This window comes from Triticum aestivum, chromosome 4B, assembly GCF_018294505.1.
Source record: "Triticum aestivum cultivar Chinese Spring chromosome 4B, IWGSC CS RefSeq v2.1, whole genome shotgun sequence".
In the NCBI taxonomy this organism is placed as follows: Eukaryota; Viridiplantae; Streptophyta; class Magnoliopsida; order Poales; family Poaceae; genus Triticum; species Triticum aestivum.
This window is the reverse complement of record NC_057804.1, coordinates 222,408,141-222,429,101: the sequence shown is the minus strand read 5'-3', so window position 1 is coordinate 222,429,101 and position 20,961 is coordinate 222,408,141.

Genomic DNA, 20,961 nt, shown 5'->3' with positions numbered 1-20,961 from the left:
CAGGGCATGCTAGAGGTCTCGGGTGAGGTTGGGGTTTAACAGACCTAGGTTAAAGTCATCTAGAGGTTTAGTGGACATGTCAGTTTTCCCAGAGGTGCAAGGTCATAGTGCAATGACAAAAGTCATGTCAAAGCTGTTCATGCACTCAAGGTGTTCGACAAAATGCCGCAGGCACCTAGTCATTACTTGGAGTGGCCAAATTCTCTAGGCTAGTGTCTCTTTAATAGCAAAAGAGAGTGGTAAGGTCATTTGGGCAAAAGAAGAAACTTGCTAGTGCAAGTTTTGCAAATCTTCAGTTTCTGGACAGAAGGTAAATGGCATCAAGCATGGACCAAAAATCTCCCAATGGGTCCAATCTCCTGGACTTAAGGGCTTGGTAAGGTGTACTACAAGTAGGAGAAAGCACAAGGTCACTAGAGCAAAAATAATTATGGTTGTAGTAGAAATCACAAGGCTGGGCCAGAATGAAAAAGAGGTTGATTCACTCAATTTTTCCAAAGGACATCTCTAGGTTTTTGCATAAAGTTGGATTGCAAGCTACCACTGACATCCCATAATTTTGGTGGAGGCTTTAAAGAAATATTTAAATAGGCTGTAGTGCAAAACTGCCCACTGGACCAGATTTGAAAAATTAGGTGTAGAACTCAAAATATTCAGTGAATGAAGTATATTTTTGCATAAAAGTGATTTAGAAACATCACATGATATCTCCAAATCTTGGTTGGAATTTTAGTTAAATTACTCAAATGGTTGTAGTTCGAAAAGAGCTCCAAAACTAATGGAAGTCATTTTTAAGGTATAAAGCTCACAGAGAAATAATTAAATAAATAAATCTACTGATTAAGAATTGTTATAATGATAGAGTATAGAAGTCCAATACATTTTTGGAAAGTTTCCACTTGGGTAAAACTCCTCAATATTAAAGAAACTGGGTTCTGAAATCAACAGAAAATCCAGAAAGTAAAGTTTTTAAACTCCTGGCAAAATTTTAATAATTAAAACATGGTTAAATTTTTGGGGTGTTACAACACTACCCCCCTTAAGAAAAATCTCGTCCTCGAGATTTGCTAAGGATTGTTTTTGAAAATAATACTTTTACCCGACCAAAACAATTACTTTACTTAAGCAGTAAAATGCGGCTACAGTCACAGGGCAATAAGTGGTGTGAAACCACAGTGTCGGATACTGGCGCTGTGTGGAGAAATACACGTTTTAGGGAAAAACGAGCGATTCCTACGTTGGACGTAGTAAATTTAGAATAAATTCTAAATTCTAAAATTCGTTGGTCGTACCCGAGAGCACAGTGCTTCCTCTGGCTGACAGGTGGACCCAGGGCCCACTGTCAGTCTCTCCTTCTTCCTCTGGCTCTCTCTTCTTCCTCTCTCCCGCGCGCTTTCCCGCGCTTTCTCCACCGGCGACATCTAGCGCGTAGGGCATCTAGGCCGTACTACGGTAGTGCGTGGCATGCTTGCTGCCGGTGCAGCGTGCACTCACCTCGCGGGCCAATGCGCTGTCGGCACTGTCGCGGATTCGCCTCTGAACACCGGTGATCGGGCGACGAGCAGCGCTGGTGGACTTCGCCCACCGTACACCGATCTCGAGCTATAAAGCAACCGCGGTGCTCCTTCTTCTTCTTCACACCTGGCCTCGTTTCCCCTCCTCCTTCTCCTCCATTACTGCTTACAGGAGCTCGAGATGAGGCTCTAATGGCGGAGGCGGTGCCGGACTGGTACGTGATCCTGGTGTGCGGAGGGCTGGCGGCAGTGCTAGGGCTCTCCGTGCTCCTGTGCGCGATGATCCTCGATGATCGCCGTGATGCTGCCGCTCGGGTGCTGGCTCTCCGCGATGGCGGTGATCACGAGGACTAGGTGTGATGCCGGGTGTTAACTGTTATCGGTGTGCCAGAGGTGACTAGTATCTGGATGATTATCCACCAATCTCTCCTTTGGAGGCTGTGGTGCGCTTAGGGAGGTGGTCGGTGAGATGCAACACGGTTACGTGTCTTTGCAAGCAGTGTAAGAGTCTGAGTGGTTGTGGGTCTGCTGCCGTGGTGGTGCGTGAATAAAAAAAATAATCCATGTAGTGAGAAGATAAACGATGCAACAACTCAGGGAAAAGAAATCTCACTCCAGGATTTTTCGCGGGGACAATGGTTAACTTAAAAAAATCACAATGAAAAACTACTCATATTAGTAGAAACCAAATAATTGACTCGTCGCACAAACTCAGGGTACCATGCATAAGTTACAACGCAATAATAAATGTTTCAATAGTAAACACAGAAGTGACGTCTAAAATGAAAACGGTAACTAGATGGGGTCCCGTGAAAATGTCTCTGGTACTGGGACACACTCCTCTTCTATCAGAGGGAGTGGATTGACCAGTCGATGTATGTGTCTCTCCTGGTCGGGCCTCAGTGGTCTGCCGATGGCAATCTGAGGATTCAAATCAGCGAGACTCAGGAGATAACCCATTACTTGCTGGTTCAAACATTCTTGAGCGATGACGTACTGGACAAGGTTGGCCAGTACTGGGTCTTTCTCAAATCATCCACCAGGAAAAAAATATTACTTCTCCGGGTGCTGCACGGCTCAGAAAGTAATAATACCCTTGTTCACTGGCATAGGGTACCACGAATCAAAGGCGAGCGAGTGCTTCGTAACCAGCAGCTTCTATGGCCATATGTGGGGTCGGCATAGATTTTCCCACGAAGGAGACCTCCATTGGGTCTTGGTTGGAGTCTACGGGAGGGATGTGTACTGATGCCCAATATTTTGAGGTGATTCTCGATTTGAACAGCTCGTACTGGGGTGGCTGGGTAGAACCCATGGTACTGCATGTAAAGTCCCACAATATTTTGACAAAACTACCCGGGGTTGCATCTGGGGTTCTCAGATAAATACTAGGGCTCGGCATGGCAGGAAATGGTTGTGAGGGTGGTGCACGAGGTGAGGGGTGCTTGGTAAGGTCACGAGGTGGCCTTCTTATATAGCATCCGGGCTGGTTATTTACCGTGGTGAAAGGTAATAAATTTGCCAGTTTAACTCCAAGGGTAGGGGTCAAAGCCACAGATACACATATCTCACAAAAGGGACATGTTACTGTGGGTGTCGTCGGGGTTGGTTGTTGGCAGCTGTGCCTGGAATAGAAATGCAACCGTAGGCTGACACAACTATGCAAGGTTGCTATTAAAACAGAGGCACAACAACAGGCTGTGTTTACTTACAAGGTCACACGATTACAAAGCAAGGATACACTTAGACTCGGCACTACTCGGGTGACTTAGTCTACCTCGTTTATATCCAAACGGGTGTGCCTTGTGGATGTCGAGGCTTCTCCACGTGTCTCACCGTTGGGATTAGCTGGAGGTGGTTGAGGGGCTGCAGGGTCGGGGTAGCGATGATGACCATCGCGGGGATTGTTGGCCACAATCCCATTGGAGTGTGTTCCCAAAAGGCGACTAAGGACTTCTGGGATCATCAAAGCACCTTGGTTGATGGCTGGGGCTGACCTCAGGGTATCGATCGGGTGTCCTAACAGCACGACTGGGTTGTTGGCGTAGGGCTCGTCCTCGCGGGGATTGTTGGCCACAATCCCATTGGAGTGTGTTCCCAAAAGGCGACTAAGGACTTCTGGGGTCATCAAAGCACCTTGGTTGATGGCTGGGGCTGACCTCAGGGTATCGATCGGGTGTCCTAACAGCACGACTGGGTTGTTGGCATCGGGCTCGTCTTCCCTGCTTGCCGGGGCTCGGCGAACCAGCTCTCCACGAGCTGCGATCAGATCAATAGTGATTTGATCGAACAGTGCCTCTGGTGCACCTACATAGCGCACTAGGTGCAACAATGTAGGATCCGTCTCGTGATCTCCGTTGGCAACTTGGGGTGGTCTACCATACCCTTCACGCCTGGGGTAGTAGTAGAACGAGCGACAGTTAACTCTGGGCGGCAACTGCCGGAGTTGAACTATAGCCTCTCGAGCAGCTAGCTGGATGGCTTGTGGCTTGAAGGAAGTTGTCCTTCCGGTAAACCTGTAGGGGCGTTCTGGCGACAGACCTCTACTGTAGATGTGCACAGTGGCCCAGAATTGACGGCTCTCACCACTCATGGGTCCTTGGTACACAACATATTTTCTGGGCTCTTCTAACGCATAGGCACGACGGGTGAGGTTTGCGAGTATGGTCACAAAACCTCCAAGGTTGGTTGCTGTGGTCTCATTGTGCACTACGGGGCCAGGCATTATGGCTTGGTTCGGGGAAGAGGCTGTGCTGTGCTCGGTTGAGGCTAGCGTGCCCTTTTTATAGAAAAGGGAACGGAGTCTTCCTTCGCACGCTTGCGGATGGGACATATTGGGCATCGGTCACTGACGCGTGATCGACAGGCTAAGATGATAGGTTGGGCACCGACTGTCAAAAGGTATCAGGCTCACTGTATGGCTATCTTGCACGAGAATCTTGGTCGGGGTTTGGTTAAGGTCTGAAGGTTGGTTTACCTAGGTTTTTCGACCTGGCTAAGATAGGATTAGCCAATGGTCAGCCTGGCTCTGATACCAAGTTTGTCGCGGCCGGTTTTCCGGGTATTAATTTCCAGAAAATGGCCCTTGTGCTCATCAACCCCAGGATTACTGTTAGCTGATGAGGAACCAACTTGATACAGAAATCCCAAGCAAAATACAAAATATGCAATACAAGACCATTCTGGTCTGTGAGTACAACAATTGGTTTCTAGTGGTTGAAGGCGGAAACGGTTTGTGGGTCATCAGCGTCTATGGGACTCCATTTCCAACAGGAATAGCTGACCAGGTTAAATCCTATCTTTGCGAGGCTGCTATCACCATTGCATAGGTTCCGGGGCTGTCATCGCAACGCTCCTCTCCAAGCAAGAAATTTGGCCAAGACAATAGCCAGGGACAAGCCAGTGAGTACTTTGAATGTACTCGCAAACATTATGAACACGGGTATAATATATCAAATCATACTCTAAAATATTCTATGATCACAACATCAGTCATAAAATGGAATCCATGATGCATGCAAGCAGGTTATTTATATGCAACATGAATATGTAATAGCAAAGTAGTAATACAATGCACCGGTCGGGTGTCTGAAGCGACGCCTCGAAAGGATAGTAAATAACGAGTGTGCCTCAGTCGGGCCTCTGAGTGACACCACATAACTGGCTTATAAAGTAAATAAATAACATCATGCCACAGTCGGGCGTCTGAGCGACACCACATAAAGGGCTTATAAAGTAAATAAATAACAGCATGCCACAGTTGGGCGTCTGAGCGACACCACATAAAGGGCTTATAGAGTAAATAAATAACAGCATGCCACAGTCGGGCGTCTGAGCGACACCACATAAAGGGCTTATAAAGTAAACAATCATAGTGAATATCCAGGAGGTAAAACCGTCCTAGGGATACTCAATACTTCAAATAATATAAAGGGGTTAGTCCATAATAATAATAATCATAATCATCATAAGTCACAAGTCACGATCCATGTTCTGGTTTAGCAGTTTTCTCCTCCGAAGACCGACACTAAGACCGACACTTGACCCATCCCAGACTGTAGTCCTTAACCATGGACACGGCTATTCGAATAGGTTTAATATCTGCAAAGGGCGTACTCTTTACCCACGAGTAACGGATTCCTTTAGTTCATCGGGACTAATTCCGTCTATGGTCTTTTAATTGAAAACACACCTGACCTGCACACACCATCTTAACTTACAGGTGTCTGGAATCACCCATGACACCTGTCAAGCAAAACTCTAAGTGGGGAGGCTACAACCTCGCGTAGCATGGGATCAAATTTATATCGCGCGCTCTAAGGGGTGGCCTCCCCTCTCGGTCCCAACCGGAAACACCCATGCCCCCGGACCAGGTGGCCTGCCTACCAGCTACAACCGGTATCTTCCACCATGGCCTCTCTGTATGGTGTGTGCTAGAAACGGGTTGACAACTTACTGAACCGTACCCTACCTATGGCAGGGACAAGTGGTAGTACGAAACAAGTGTGGGGGTTACCGGAACAAGACTCGATCTATGGTCGACTCAGGAGGTTTAAGTATTTCCTGCATGCTATGTGTACCAAAAATATTTCAACCAGCAGAATCACCACTCATTATACCCTACTATGCCATACCGGACATAACCATCCCGACAGAGACCGGCGACAAGCTCACGCCTACCCAAGGCAGAGGCTTTCCCGGATTCTTTTCTGGCATGCATGCAAAGCACATGAGGATGATTACCATCACAAGTATATTCATTTCCAACAGCAAGGAAATTACAAATATGCAATTCAAGTAAATGATCGCATCTCCACATAAAATAACGTGTTCTCCGTATTAGGGCGGTGTTATAAGCGTGCCAACTAACACACAAAAATATATTATGCCAGGGTTCAGAATGCTTGCCTTCAAGGTGTGGAAAGGCAGGGTGCACTCCAAAACTTTTGAAAGCTTTCTCCTCTCTCCAAAAATCCTAATTAAAAATATTTGGATCAATATATTGTTTTAAAAACAGTATCAAAAAATTGTCTTAATTTTTTTTGAAATAAATCTTAAAATAAACTAGACAAAATTTGAGGAAGGTAGGAAAAAGAATCAATTCATTTCGAGTTATATTTAAAAAGTTATGGACAGTCAAAGTTTTGGTCAAAATTTGTTTTTTAAAAAAATAAATCAGAAAAAGAAAAACGTTTTGATTACTGACTACGTCGAAGGCGTATTTTGGATTTACGCCTCTACTTACTCCAGCGTGGACCGTGCGTGGGTCACTGACAGTGGGTCCAAGGGCCCACTCGTCAGGTTTGACCAGTCGACCCTCTCTCCTCTTCCTCTGCCCAAGAGGGGGCGGAACTCCGGCGATGCTTGCCGGCGAATGGCGGCACCGTTCGAGAAACAGAGGTCACCCGCGGGCTCAGGGGATCGAGGCGGTCCCTCCGGTAGTCGTTACGGTCCCCGGGGTGGACGGAGCTGCCGGCGGCGAGCTCCGTAGCGGACGGTGGCCGTCGGGCAGAGTGGTTTTCTCCTGCGGCGAGTCCTGATCAAAAATTTGGTAGGGGGATGGACTCACGATAGGGAGAGGGAGTTCCTGGTGAAGAGATTTGAGAGGGGGAGGCCCTGGTGGCACTGGAGTGATCGAGATAGTGGCGGCGGCTGTGATTGCCGGAGATGAGGAAGACGACCCCTCTGGTCTTCCTACTGCTACGAGCGGATCGGTGGGGGAGTGGGAGAGGTTGCTTGAGGCCTGGACGAGTTCGGGGGGTCCTATTTATAGCGCATCTAGGGCGGTTCCACGGCCGAGGATGAGGTCGCCGGCGAACCGCCGCTCTGTAGCGGTCAGGGCGACGTGGTAGCGACGAGAGCTAGAGGACGCGCTTGTGGATGAGTCTGAGCTGCTCCAGGGGCAGGTGGCGAGCGGGAGTGGCTCGGGCGGCGCCGACACGGCCGGGGCCTTCCTACGGCCGTCAGCTAGCTGCCATGGCTGACCTGACGGTGGCGTTGTGGGGTGCCAGGGGTGGTCGGGGTGGCTTTGGGGTGCATAAGGAGACGTGACGTGCTGGCTGCGGTTGGCCAAGGGCCAGAACGGGTGCGGGGCGAGACGCGGAGGCTCGGTCGCGGCACATGCAAAACGCGCGCTCTGGGCACGCCCAGAGCACGCACGGGACGTGCTTGACAAAATGCCAGGGCATGCTAGAGGTCTCGGGTGAGGTTGGGGTTTAACAGACCTAGGTTAAAGTCATCTAGAGGTTTGGTGGACAGGTTAGTTTTCCCAGAGGTGCAAGGTCATAGTGCAATGACATAAGTCATGTCAAAGCTATTCATGCACTCAAGGTGTTCGACAAAATGCCACAGGCACCTAGGCATTACTTGGAGTGGCCAAATTCTCCAGGCTAGTGTCTCTTTAATAGCAAAAGAGAGTGGTAAGGTCATTTGGGCAAAAAAAGAAACTTGCTAGTGCAAGTTTTGCAAATCTTCAGTTTCTGGATAGAAGGTAAATGGCATCAAAGCATGGACCAAAAATCTCCCAATGGTTCCAATCTCCTGGACTTAAGGGCTTGGTAAGGTGTACTACAAGTAGGAGAAAGCACAAGGTCACTAGAGCAAAAATAATTAGGGTTGTAGTACAAATCACAAGGCTGGACCAGAATGAAAAAGAGGTTGATTCACTCAATTTTTCCAAAGGACATCTCTAGGTTTGTGCATAAAGTTGGATTGCAAGCTACCACTGACATCCCATAATTTTGGTGGAAGCTTTAAAGAAATATTTAAATAGGCTGTAGTGCAAAACTGCCCACTGGACCAGATTTGAAAAATTAGGTGTAGAACTCAAAATATTCAATTAATGAAGTATCTTTTTGCATAAAAGTGATTTAGAAACATCACATGACATCTCCAAATCTTGGTTGGAATTTTAGTTAAATTACTCAAATGGTTGTAGTTCAAAAAGAGCTCCAAAACTAATGGAAGTCATTTTTAAGGAATAAAGCTCACAGAGAAATAATTAAATAAATAAATCTACTGATTAAGAATTGTTATAATGAGAGAGCATAGAAGTCCAATACATTTTTGGAAAGTTTCCACTTGGGTAAAACTCCTCAATATTAAAGAAAAGGGGTTCTGAAATCAACCGAAAATCCAGAAAGCAAAGTTTTTAAACTCCTGGCAAAATTTTAATAATTGAAACATGGTTAAAATTTTGGGGTGTTACAGTGAAGTTGAAGATTGCTCCATGGTGAACAGGATTATGTTGGGATATCACAATATCTCTTATTTAATTAATGCATCTATATACTTGGTAAAGGTTGGAAGGTTCGGCCTTATGCCTGGTGTTTTGTTCCACTCTTGCCGCCCTAGTTTCCGTCATACCGGTGTTATGTTCCTTGATTTTGTGTTCCTTACGCGGTTCGGTGATTTATGGGACCCCCTTGACAGTTCACTTTGAATAAAACTCCTCCAGCAAGGCCCAACCTTGGTTTTACCATTTTCCTACCTAAGCCTTTTTCCCTTTGGTTTCTGGAGCTCGAGGGTCATCTTTATTCCCCCCCCCTTGGGCCAGTGCTCCTTCGAGTGTTGGTCTGAACCGAGCAACCTGCGGAGCCACCTTGGGGAAACTTGAGGGCTGGTTTTACTCGTAGCTTGACTTATCCGGTGTGCCCTGAGAACGAGGTACGTGCGACTCCTATCAGGATTTGTCGGCACATCGGGCGGCTTTGCTGGTCTTGTTTTACCATTGTCAAAATGTCTCGTAAACCGGGATTCCGAGACTGATCGGATCTTCCTGGGAGAAGGAATATCCTTCGTTGACCGTGAGAGCTTGTGATGGGCTAAGTTGGGACACCCCTGCAGGGTATAAACTTTCGAGAGTCGTGCCCGCGGTTATGTGGAAGATGGGAATTTGTTAATATTGGGTTGTAGATAACTTCACACCAGTTTCGAATTAAAATGCATCAACCGTGTGTGTAGCCGTGATGGTCTCTTTTCGGCGGAGTCCGGGAAGTGAACACGGTTTTGAGTTATGTTTGACGTAAGTAGGAGTTCAAGATCACTTCTTGATCATTGCTAGCTTCACGACCGTTCCGTTTGCTTCTCTTCTCGCTCTTATTTGCGTATGTTAGCCACCATATCATGCTTAGTCGATGCTGCAACATCACCACTTTACCCCTTCCTTTCCCATTAAGTTTTGCTGAATCCTCGTGGCTCACAGATTACTACAACAACAGTTGCAGGTACAGGTTACGCGATGATCATGACGCGACAATGATGTTTGCTTGTTTTGGAGTTCTTTTTCTGCTTCTTCTTCGATCAGGGGATACGTTCCAGGTCATTAGCCTAGGCTAGCAGGGTGGATGTCGTTTGAGTTTCTGTTTGTGTTTCATCCGTAGTCGGATGGTGCTCTTATGTAAGATGATTTTGTATTCGTGTGGCATTGTATGTCTTTTGTATGTATCCCCATCTATTATGTAATGTTGATGTAATGATATCCACCTTGCAGAAGCGTATCAATAAGCGGTTCTATCCTTGGTGGGACCTTCGAGCTCTTTAGGATAGTATCGCATATTGGGCGTCACAGTGCCGGCGCATGATGTTGTCGCCGAGGTTGCCAAGACTCAGGAGCTCCCAGTCTCCGAAGCCGTGATCACGCTGCCGTCTTCTCCTCCTGCTCCACCGGTTCCTGATTCCTCTTCCTCCTCCACCATCCTGGACCGTGCTGCTGCTGAGCTAGGCCGGCTGCGAGAAGACTTCCAGGGCGCCAACTCCCACCTGGTGGCCGGGCACCTGGATCTGATCTCTGGCTGGGTTCATTCTGACACCTTCGTCCGAGCGGCGCTTAGCCAGGCTGCAGCAGCTTCTGAGGAGGAAAAGCAAACCACCACCCAGGCCGCGGCCGCCCGTGACGCAGCATTGAAGGATGCATCGATTGCCTAGGACCGCTGCAAGGCGCTGGAGGACAAGCTGCGGGGCCTGCGCGATGAGCTCGCCAAAGAGGCTCGCGACCGCCAGGCAAAGGTGGAAGAGATGAAGGCTCGAGAGGCCGCCATCGGGGATCGCGACGCCGAGCTGTCCGCTGATCGCAGCCGACTGAAGATGCTGGAGGAGAAGCTGAAGGTGGAGAGGGCCGAGATGGACGCCAAGGCGAAGGTCCTGGCCGAGGATCACATGGCCTTCACGGATCTCGAGGAGAGATCTCGCACGACGCTGAAGATGCTCTACGATGGTGGCCTGGAGAAGCCGCTGGCCCGGGCCAAGGACAGCCCCGCCAAGCTGCTTCCCTTCTTGGTCGAAGCGCTTGAGGAAGTTGTGACCGGCGTCGGCCCATGGCCGAGGTTGAAGCTCGCGTCCTTTCCTCTGCGGCACTGACGCGGGTCCTCAGCCACGTCTACTTGCGCGACCCTGGTTCCAACCTCGACGAGCTGCTAGAGCCTATGGACGCCGAGCGCTTCGCCACTGCTGCTGAAGCCGTGAACGGCCGAGCGGAAGCCCTGCTGGAGAAGTTCCGCGCCTTCGCCACTGCGCCCAAGGCAGGTACTGCTGGTTCCGCGGCCTCGGGAGGTGGAGCTGACAGGCGCAACTCCACCAGGGAGGCGGGGCTCCTGGCAAATGACGGTGCCGCCCAAGGGTGATCTTCTCGCGGCTTTTTTCCCATTTCAACTCCTGCAACATGCACCGTGCCTCGTGGAGGCGTTTAAACTTGTGTTTGGTATCGTGAGGACAATTTATGGTTTGTACTATTTGCTTCTGAATTTGCGAGATTTTGCGGTTTCCTTCCTATTTGCTTTGCGTTCTACGTCGGCAGGGCCCGGCCCCGCGCATACCTCAGCCGCCGTTAGCCCCGACCGGATCACCAGGACGGGACCAAGGAGTGAGGGGCTATGTGACAAGTTAGGCTCCTGAGATGCAATTCTCAAGAATCCCCCTTGACGCGCAAACAACAAATAGGGCGGGGGTGTAGGAGTAGATCTGTCGTTCTACATCGGTAGGGCCCGGCCCCGCGCATACCTAAACTACCGTTAGCCTTGTAGAACTAAGGAGTGAGGGGCTACGTGACTAGTTAGGCTCCTGAGCCGCGATGCTCAGGAGTCCCCCTTGACGCTCAAACGGTCTTCATACCTTGGTTCCGCTCGGGGAGGGGCGCACGACGACCAGGTCCAAGGGATCTCGCTGGGTGGCGTGTGTCGGTGTACTAGAATAGGGGTACCCTAGTATCCCGAACTTGTGCACGGGCAGTTGCAGTGCCCCGCGGCAAGGCTTGCTGGGTGACCGCCAAGGTCCTCCGTGGTTCCTTTGGAGCCATTCAAGAACAAAGTATTTAAGCCAAGGAGACAACGCCCCGGCAAGAGGAGCTTGCCGGGAAGGCCAATCAAGGCATCACAAGGAACTTGCCGCGACGCGCCGCGCGTCCCGGCAAGGCCCGGTGAGCGACAAGCTTCCGGGCGCGGCAAGACAACGACCGCGGCAAGCGACCACTCTGTACCCACGCTCCAGCACATCGACCAACCTGTCGCCCTGGGGGCCTTTCCAGGCGCGCGTGGCCAAAGGCTGTGCAGCCAGCGGTGCGTGGTGGCATGTGACGCTGACAAGATCGCCATCGTGGCGAGCGGTGGTGTCCCTGACGGTCCCTTTTTGCACTGTTTGGGCGACGCAAGCGGGCATTTAATGCCCTTGTCCCCTGCCGTCAGGGTTAGGTAGGATGTACTGTGCAAGTAACTGTACCAACCACCCCTCTTTTTCCATTTTTACCCTTGCCTACGTTGCCACCTGTCAGTGACCCCTTGAGCATATAAAAGGAGGCCCATGCGCAACGTAGAGAGGGGTTCGTTCGGTTCGGAACCAGAAAGCACTCACGCTCGGTCTCGTTAGCAGCTCGAGTGTACTGTAGCACTCAGCGCTCCCGAGCAAGAACTCGATACAATCAGACAAGCAGCAGTAGGTGTGTTATCTCTCCGGAGAGCTCCGAAGCTGGGTAAACTGCTCGTGTGTTTCGCCTCGATCTGCTCTTCGTGTGATCTCCGCCCCCCACCGAACCGAATGGGGCTCGGTCCGCCAGTCCCATAGGTGTTCGTGGATCAGCTTCCCCGACATCTTTGGCGCGGGACCGACGGACCAAGAATTCATCGCAGAAGAGATCAAGAAATTGAAAACAGCAGGCCTTGTCAGAGGAGTGCTCCATCCTACATGGTTGGCCCGTGTAGTCGTGCGCAAGGCAAACGGGAAATGGAGGCTTTGTATCGACTTTACCGATGTCAATAAAGCTTGTCCCAAAGACCCATTTCCCTTGCCGCGCATTGACCAGATTATTGACTCCACGGCCGGATGTGACTTGCTTTCATTTCTTGATGCATACTCAGGATACCATCAGATCTTCATGGCAGAAGAGGATGAGGAGAAGACCGCATTCATCACCCCATGTGGCACATACTATTTCATACGGATGCCCTTCGGTTTAAAGAATGCTGGTTCAACATTTTCAAGAGTAGTCCATCACGCTTTTGAGCCACAGATGCACAGAAATGTGGAAGCCTACATGGATGACATAGTGGTCAAGAGCAAGGACAGGGCGACCCTGATTCAAGATTTAGACGAAACCTTTACAAATCTGCGCAAGATCAACCTCAAGCTTAACACCGAGAAGTGTGTGTTTGGAGTCCTGTCCAGCAAGCTTCTCGGGTTCTTCGTGTCTCAGCGGGGAATTGAAGCCAATCCCGACAAGATCAAGGCCATTGAGCAGATTGAAGCACCAAAGCGCGTCAAGGATGTACGAAGACTTGCCGGTTGCGTGGCTGCTCTCAGCAGGTTTATCTCTAGATCTGCTGAGCGAGCCCTACCATTTTTCAAAATATTGAAAAAGGCAGGTCCAATGAAATGGACTCCGGAAGCGGAGGCTGCGCTGCAGGACTTGAAGAGATACCTGTCCTCCACTCCAACACTTGTCGCACCTAAGCCGCAAGAGAAGTTGCTGCTATATATAGCGGCAACCAATCAAGTGGTTAGTGTTGCGTTAGTAGCGGAGAGGGAGGCGGATGATGAGCCAGCAACCATGGCAGATGCATCCAGCGACAAGCAGGCGACTTCACCGACAAGCTCTGGTCCCGACAAAGATGGATCCGCGCAGGAGCATGAGAAGATGCAGAAAAGGATGGTGCAGCACCCAGTTTACTTTGTCAGTTCCCTTCTGCAGGGGGCTAGGTCAAGGTACTCTGGTGTGCAGAAATTGCTTTTCGGCCTTCTCATGGCCTCGAGAAAGCTGCGGCATTACTTCCAAGCACATGAGATCACAATCGTCACTTGTTTTCCGCTGAAGAGGATACTGCAAAATCCAGAAGCAACAGGCAGGATTGTCGAGTGGGCACTGGAACTGTCAAGCTTTGGCCTCAAGTTTGAGAGCACCTCAACTATCCAAAGCAGAGCACTGGCAGAGTTCATAACGGAGTGGACGCCAACACAAGATGAAGAAATTCCAGAAACGAGCATCCCCGTCAAGGAAGCAAGCAAAGAGTGGCTAATGTACTTTGATGGTGCCTTCTCGCTGCAAGGCGCCGGTGCAGGCGTGCTACTTGTAGCACCCACCAGAGAGCACCTCAAGTACGTAGTCCAGATGCACTTTCCCAAGGAGCAAGCAACGAACAATACTGCAGAGTATGAAGGTTTGCTTGCCGGACTCAGGATCGCAGCAGACCTTGGGATCAAGAAGCTCATTGTCAGGGGTGACTCACAGCTTGTCGTCCGCCAAGTGAACAAGAATTATCAGAGTCCATTGATGGAAGCTTACGTTGATGAAGTAAGAAAGCTGGAAGAGCGCTTTGACGGCCTACAGATGGAACATGTTCCAAGAGCTCAGAACGACATTGCCGATGGCCTGTCAAAGTGCGCCACACTTAAGTTACCTGTGGAGCCAGGGATCTTCGTGCTCAAGCTGACTCAACCGTCTGTAACACCATCAACTGGACAGAGCAAGAAGAGGAAGTTGGTTTCCGGTGACTATTTTCCGGCAGAGCTCCCCGAAGCCGCCACCAAGAAGGTCCCTAAAATCAACACCAAGGATGCTGAGGAGCACTCTGCTCCGGCAAGCCTTAGTGCTTGTTCCGTTGAAGCAGACGCTCCCGACAAGTTTTGCTCCAGCAAGCTTGCCGGGGAACATCAAGCTCCGGCAGAGCCACAAGTTCTCGCCGTAGAAGCGGATGTTCCCACAGCAGCAGATGTGCCTTTAGTCCTTGTTGTCGAGCCACAAGCTCCAGCATGGGCACAGCAAATTGTCCATTTCCTTCAGACAGGAGAACTTCCCAAAGAGCAAGAAGAAGCGGAAAGAGTAGCCCGGCAGTCAAGTATGTACCAGTTTGTCGACAACACACTGTACAGAAGAAGACTCAACGGGGTGAAATTGAAGTGTAGTCACTGGGAAGACGGACAAAAGCTGTTGGCAGAGATACATGGAGGCATATGTGGTCACCAAATTGGCGCAAGATCACTTGCCGGCAAAGCGTTCCGGCAAGGTTTCTTTTGGCCGACAGCCCTCCAGGATGCAACTACACAAGTAACCAAGTGTGAAGCGTGCCAGTTCCATTCCAAGCAGATACACCAGCAAGCTCAAGCTCTCAAGACGATCCCTTTATCCTGGTCATTTTCGGTCTGGGGCTCGATATCCTCGGCCCTTTTCCCCGAGCTGTCGGGGGCTTTGAGTACTTGTACGTTGCAATCGACAAGTTCACAAAGTGGCTGGAAGTGGAACCAGTGAGGAAGGTGACAGCACAGTCAGCAGTCAAGTTCTTCAGGTCGATTGTTTGCTGTTTCGGGATCCCTAACAGGATCATCACCGACAACGGCACACAATTCACGAGCCGCACCTTCATGCAGTACGTCCAAGATCTTGGCGCCAAGGTCTGCTTCGCTTATGTTGCTCATCCGAGAAGCAACGGTCAAGCGGAGAGGGCAAATGCTGAAGTGCTGCGCGGGCTCAAGACCAGGACTTTCGACAGGCTGCACAAGTGCGGAAAGAACTGGATTGAGGAGCTGTCGGTGGTTCTTTGGTCGATCAGGACGACGCCAAATCGAGCCACTGGCCAGACACCTTTCGCTCTAGTCTATGGAGCAGAGGCAGTTCTCCCCACGGAACTCGTATACGGGTCACCTCGAGTGCTCGCTTATGATGAGCTTGAGCAAGAGCAGCTGCGACAAGATGACGCGCTGCTCCTTGAGGAGGACCGTCTTCAGGCTGCTGTACGAGCTGCTCGATACCAGCAAGCTTTGCGCCGCTACCATAGCCGCAAAGTTAATGCCAGAAGTTTCGAGGAAGGCGACCTTGTTCTTCGGCGCGTTCAGTCCGCCAAGAATTCCAACAAGTTGACGCCGAAGTGGGAAGGCCCTTACCGGGTGAAACGAGTCACTAGGCCTGGCGCTGTCCGCCTTGAGACCGAAGATGGCATTCCGGTGAGCAACTCCTGGAACATTGAGCATCTTCGTAAGTTTTACCCGTAGGGCGCGGTTGCCGGAACCTGTTCCGGCAACCACCTTTTGTACAAGTCTTGCCGATGTTGCATGTAATCCTTTGTACAAAGCCGGGCGCAGACCCGTGCATAAGTAAAGCTCATGTGCTCCGCACATCTTGTCAATATCATGCTTTCTACTTTATTTTGCATGCGTTATCTGACACTTTGTGCAGCACCTACCCCCGGTAAGCAATAACGAGCCGTAAGGCTCCATATCTTTATTTTCTCTTCTTTCTTTTTCTCAAAAAGGAAAGGAAGGTTCCCTCGCACACAAGTTTGCCGGGGGAAAGGAGAAGATAATGGTGTCGACCAGGCATCGTTCAAGGAAGTTTCGCCTTACCGGAAAGCAAACGACAGAAAAGCTAAGCTAAGTTGCCAAAGTTTGAGCAATCAGTTTTAAATTTTTAAGTTATCTTCCTCGAACGACCGTACTTTGTATGGAAAACCTGTGCGCGGAGGAACCAACTCGTAGCTAGTTGCGCCCTTACTTTGTTTCGAGTCCGCTCAACAACTTAAGTGAGCTGCGACTAGTTGCGACAAGGTTTCTTGTCAGAAGCGGCACCGCCAGCAGGCTGCTGACGTCCCGCACTCAGCGCTCGCGGCTCAGGTGGCTGCGCCGACAAGTTCCCTAAAAGTGTAGGGCAAAAACATACAAAGGAAGGAATCAAGTAAAGGAAATAACACAACAATCTCTACCCAAAATAGAGTTATATTACAAGATAACTTGTCGCAGCTCTAACAGATTGTTCTCATGACATGACCAACAGCGACAAGGAAAAAAGAGAAAACGGGCGGCCTAGTCTACGCGATCGCCCTCAACCCTGTTGATTTCGCTCACCTTGTCCACAATGGGTGCGACAAGGGCCTTGAGCGCCTCCAGAACAGCATCCCGCGGCAAGGACCTGAGGACGTTGGTGAGGTTGAGGCTTGGGTTGCGGAAGGCTACCTTCACTAGCACCTTCTGAAGAACTCCCGCGCAGATCTTGCGCGACTCGTCGGCCAGCTGCTTTGGGATCTTCTCCCGAAGTCGCTGGAGGGCCGTCACCACGCCTTTGAAGAACAAGCTGAGCTTGGCGCTGGGTTGGAGGTGCTCGTCGGAGGAGTACCCGAGATCCTCCATCCCCAGCTGTGCCAGCTCCCCGTCGATAGCGGCGGCAAGATGCACAAGACCCTCGGTCCAGTGCTCCACAGTCTCCCTGAAAGCGTCGTGGGCGACAGCAGCACTCGCCAGCAGTGCCTCGTCGGCCTTGATCTTCTCCAACAAGGCCACCTCCCGCTCCCTGGCGCCGTCCAGCGTCTGAGTCAAAGTAGCCAACTTCAACTCGAGATCTGCATTGGAATCCTTGGCGGCGCTGAGCTCCTTGCTCCTCTCAGCGAGAAGACCCTGCAGCTCACCATGAGCGGCAGCGTCCTTCTCGCACTCACGCTTGAGAACGGCAAGCTCTTCGCCGCTCGCTTTAAGATCGGCCTCCAGCTGCGCCACCTTCATCTCCAGCTCCTTCTTGGCGGCCTCGGCAGCTGCGGCAGCATCTTTCGCTTCCTTGAGAGCCCCGCCAATTGCTTGCTCGTGTGCGGCAAGCTCCTCCTTGTGGCGGTCAAGATTGACCTTGCGTTGCGCCAACTCTCCCTCCTGCGCAAATAGATTTTCGGCGACAAGCCGTTGCTTCTCTTCAACTTCAGCCTTCTCGAGGAGGAAGGCTTTCCGCTCCTCGAGAAGTTGCTCCCGCTCCTCCGCCAGGGACCGGAGGGCTTCCTGCCTGAGGCCCCGGAGCTCCTTCGCGCGCTTCTCGATGTCCACTCCCGCCTTCGCGACAAGTGCTTCTCGGGATGCCAGCTTGGCTTGTCGAGCGCGGTAGAGCGACAGCAGCTTCCACAGCAGCCGCTCCTCCTCGGACTCGTCGCTGCTGCTGCTTGGCGCGTCGACTAGCGTCAGCCCGGCAGAGGCGAGCACCTCTCCATCCAATACCTCTCCTTTGACCGGCACCCTGAAGCTTGACGCCCAGGGGAGCTTGATGAAGATACCGTCGCCAGCCTTCAAGTAGGCGCCGGGCTGGGGCTCTTCGGAGCCTGGCGCTGCAGCATCGGCGGAGGGATCGGCGGTCGGCGCAGCGCCTGGCGCTCCTGCGGCCTCGGGGCCATCAGTGCGATCGCCGGATCCCTCGCCAGCTTCTGCGGCGGCAACTTTGGCGGCCTATTCGCCGGCGGGATCATCAGCGCCGGCCTCTCCTTCGGTGGCGACGGTGTCGTCGGCGTTGCTGCGTGCGTTCTCCTCAGTGTTCTCCTCGCCAGCGGCCTCGGTATCCATTGGCTCCGCGGCAGATGGATTTGACAAACGGAAAAAGGAGAAAAGTCAAGCAAATACTCAGAAAGAAAATCAGAAGAAGAAGAACCCAAGGGAAGTTTTCAAGCAAAAGGGTTACCTACGCTGGGATCTGCAGTCGTGGTCTCAACCACCGGAGGATCACTGGTTCTGCCCTTTGCCGGAGAACTGTCCCTTGCCGGGGAGCTTTCCCTTGCCGGAGAACGCTCCCTTGCCGGGGAAGCTTCCCCTGGCGGTGTAGTTGAAGCAGAAGGCATTTCAGGAGCGGCTTCTGGGCACTCCTGGTGAGGCTGCTCTGCTCCTACACCAACCAACAATCAGATATCAGCAAAGAGGGAGCACCCATGCGTTCCTGACAGCATGAAGTAAACCATATACTTACATGGAGGGCTGCGCTAGGGGCTGCTTTCAGGAATGGTTGCCGGGTCCGACAAGGTGGTCTTGGACATGTCCTCTGCCGTCGCGGTGGGGTCGTCCTCGATGACAATCACCGGGGCCTTGGCTCTCTTCGCCGCTCTCTGGGCCAGTGTCCTGAAAAGGAGTAGGTTCAGAATGAAGCAAGTCAGATACAAGACAAAGCAACAAAATTGAAGAACTACAGGAATAGCAAGGAATCTTACTCTTCTTCTTCCTTGTCGGAGCTGAGCGCGGAGAGATCGAAGTCCGGCTCGCCTCCGGTGCGACGAGGCAGAGGAGTAGGTTCCCTTGCCCGCTTCGCAGGAGCAGTAGCGGCGGACCAGGAAGATCCCGCTCTAGTTGCCACCGCGGCGTGAGGCACTCCCGCGGCAACGGTGCTTGCCGCGGTAGAGCGTGTTGCGTGGCTCGGCGGCTGTTGGCTCGTCTGCTGCCCTACTACGTCCGCGGCCTTGGGGAGACGCCTTCTTGGCAGGGCTGGGGGCTCCGCCTGCGGCAGGTTGTCTGAAGGTTCGGGCCCGACGAGCTCTCCCTCGCCGGGCTCGCTTGGCTCAGCTTCAGGCCCGGCAAGCTCTTCCTCGCCGGCGAACTCCTCGCGCTCGGCAAGGCATGCCGCCTCTGCTGCCTCTGCCTCCTCCACGGTGAACCCAAACTCACCCGCGGCAGCGGCTACCGCCGCCTCCTCCAGCCTGGTGGCGATGCGCTGCATCTCATCATCGGTGGTGTCGCAGGTGAGGCTCTTCTGTTCATCAGCGCGGACCGACAATTCTACCAAGCCATCAAAGAAATCCACACGATGTCATCTGCAGGATCTTGCCAAGTCGGGACGATGACGTGCGAGTCGCACAGCGGCATCATTGCGCGGATGCGGTCGAGCGAAGAGTTGTTGCACAACGGAACGACCCTCCTCGGCAACATGAATGGATGTTGAGGATCGCGCTTGAACAGCTCCAGGAGCATCGCATCCAGCTCCAGAACGGTGAAGTTGAAGTTGACACCGGGCGCAGCCTCATGATATCCGCCGAGTTCTGAAACTCCCAGGAGGGTCTCCTCCTCTCCTGTAGGGGGGCGATGCGACGACGAAGAAAATCTGCGCCAACGGCGCCTACGGTGAGCCCGGCAAGCCTGAGGCGTAGGATCCGGGTGACGGCAATCTTCAGCCTGTCGTCTTCCGGGGCCACGTTGCTACAGTCATTGCCACGCACTATTGGGGCTTGGCGCAGGGCAGTAAATGGCTGCGGGTTCTCCTCGACAATCCAACACCACTCTGCTCTCCATTCCTCCCACTTGCTGCGGAGCTCTCTCTCTAGATAAGCTTCCTTCTTGCCGACTCTCGAGATCCAAGCGATCCCGCCGGCAAGAGGCTCCCCTCTCTCAACCCGAGGCATAAAGAAGTGGCGGAAAAGGGCTACGTTTGGATGGACTCCGACAAAGTTTTCTCAAAGATGTGCGAAAACTGCCATTGTCAGAACGGCGTTGGGGGTGAAGTCAAGGAGGCGGAACCCATAGGTGTTCATGATGTCGCAGAAGAATTCAAAGAAGGGCGGGCAGAGCCCGCAGTAGAAGAACAGCGGGAAGAAGGGGTACCCGTTTGGAGCTAGTTCCGAAGCAGCGGCCAGGAGTACCCTCGTGCGGGGATGCGCTCGCGTCTCCGTCGACCAGAAGAGGTAGTAGTACTCCCTCAGCTCCTTCGCGCCAAGCTGAGGGGGGAAGATGGCCCACTCCTTCCGCAGCGCCGCGAGCCGCTGCGCCTCAACCGATTTCACGCCCTTCCCCTTGTCGGCTTTCGGAGCCATGGCGAAGGTGGTGGGGGAGATCGGCGGCATTGGTGGTGCTGGTGGCAATGGGGGCGAAGCGCTCCTCTCTTTCAGCTTCGGGAAGAAGGGGGGAGCGGCGGAGATTTGTGAAGATTGGAGTAGCAACCGGCGAGATGGGCGAACTGCCCCTGTTTCCTCTGCTTATAAAGAGGGATGGGGCGGACGTTTCGTCCTTCCGAATAAAGAAACCACCCACAATCTCTCCCACGACGCCGCATTCGACGCGTGCCATTGGGGGAGGGTGCGGCGGATACGGAGTAAGATACGGCGTGACCTAGGCCGCGCGTGCCCATGCCCTGTTTTGGGCCTGGCCCAACAGCGCTCAGCACCGTTTGTGGCCCAGGCCCGGGGGCTCCTGTCGGTGTACTAGAATAGGGGTACCCTAGTATCCCGAACTTGTGCATGGGCAGTTGCAG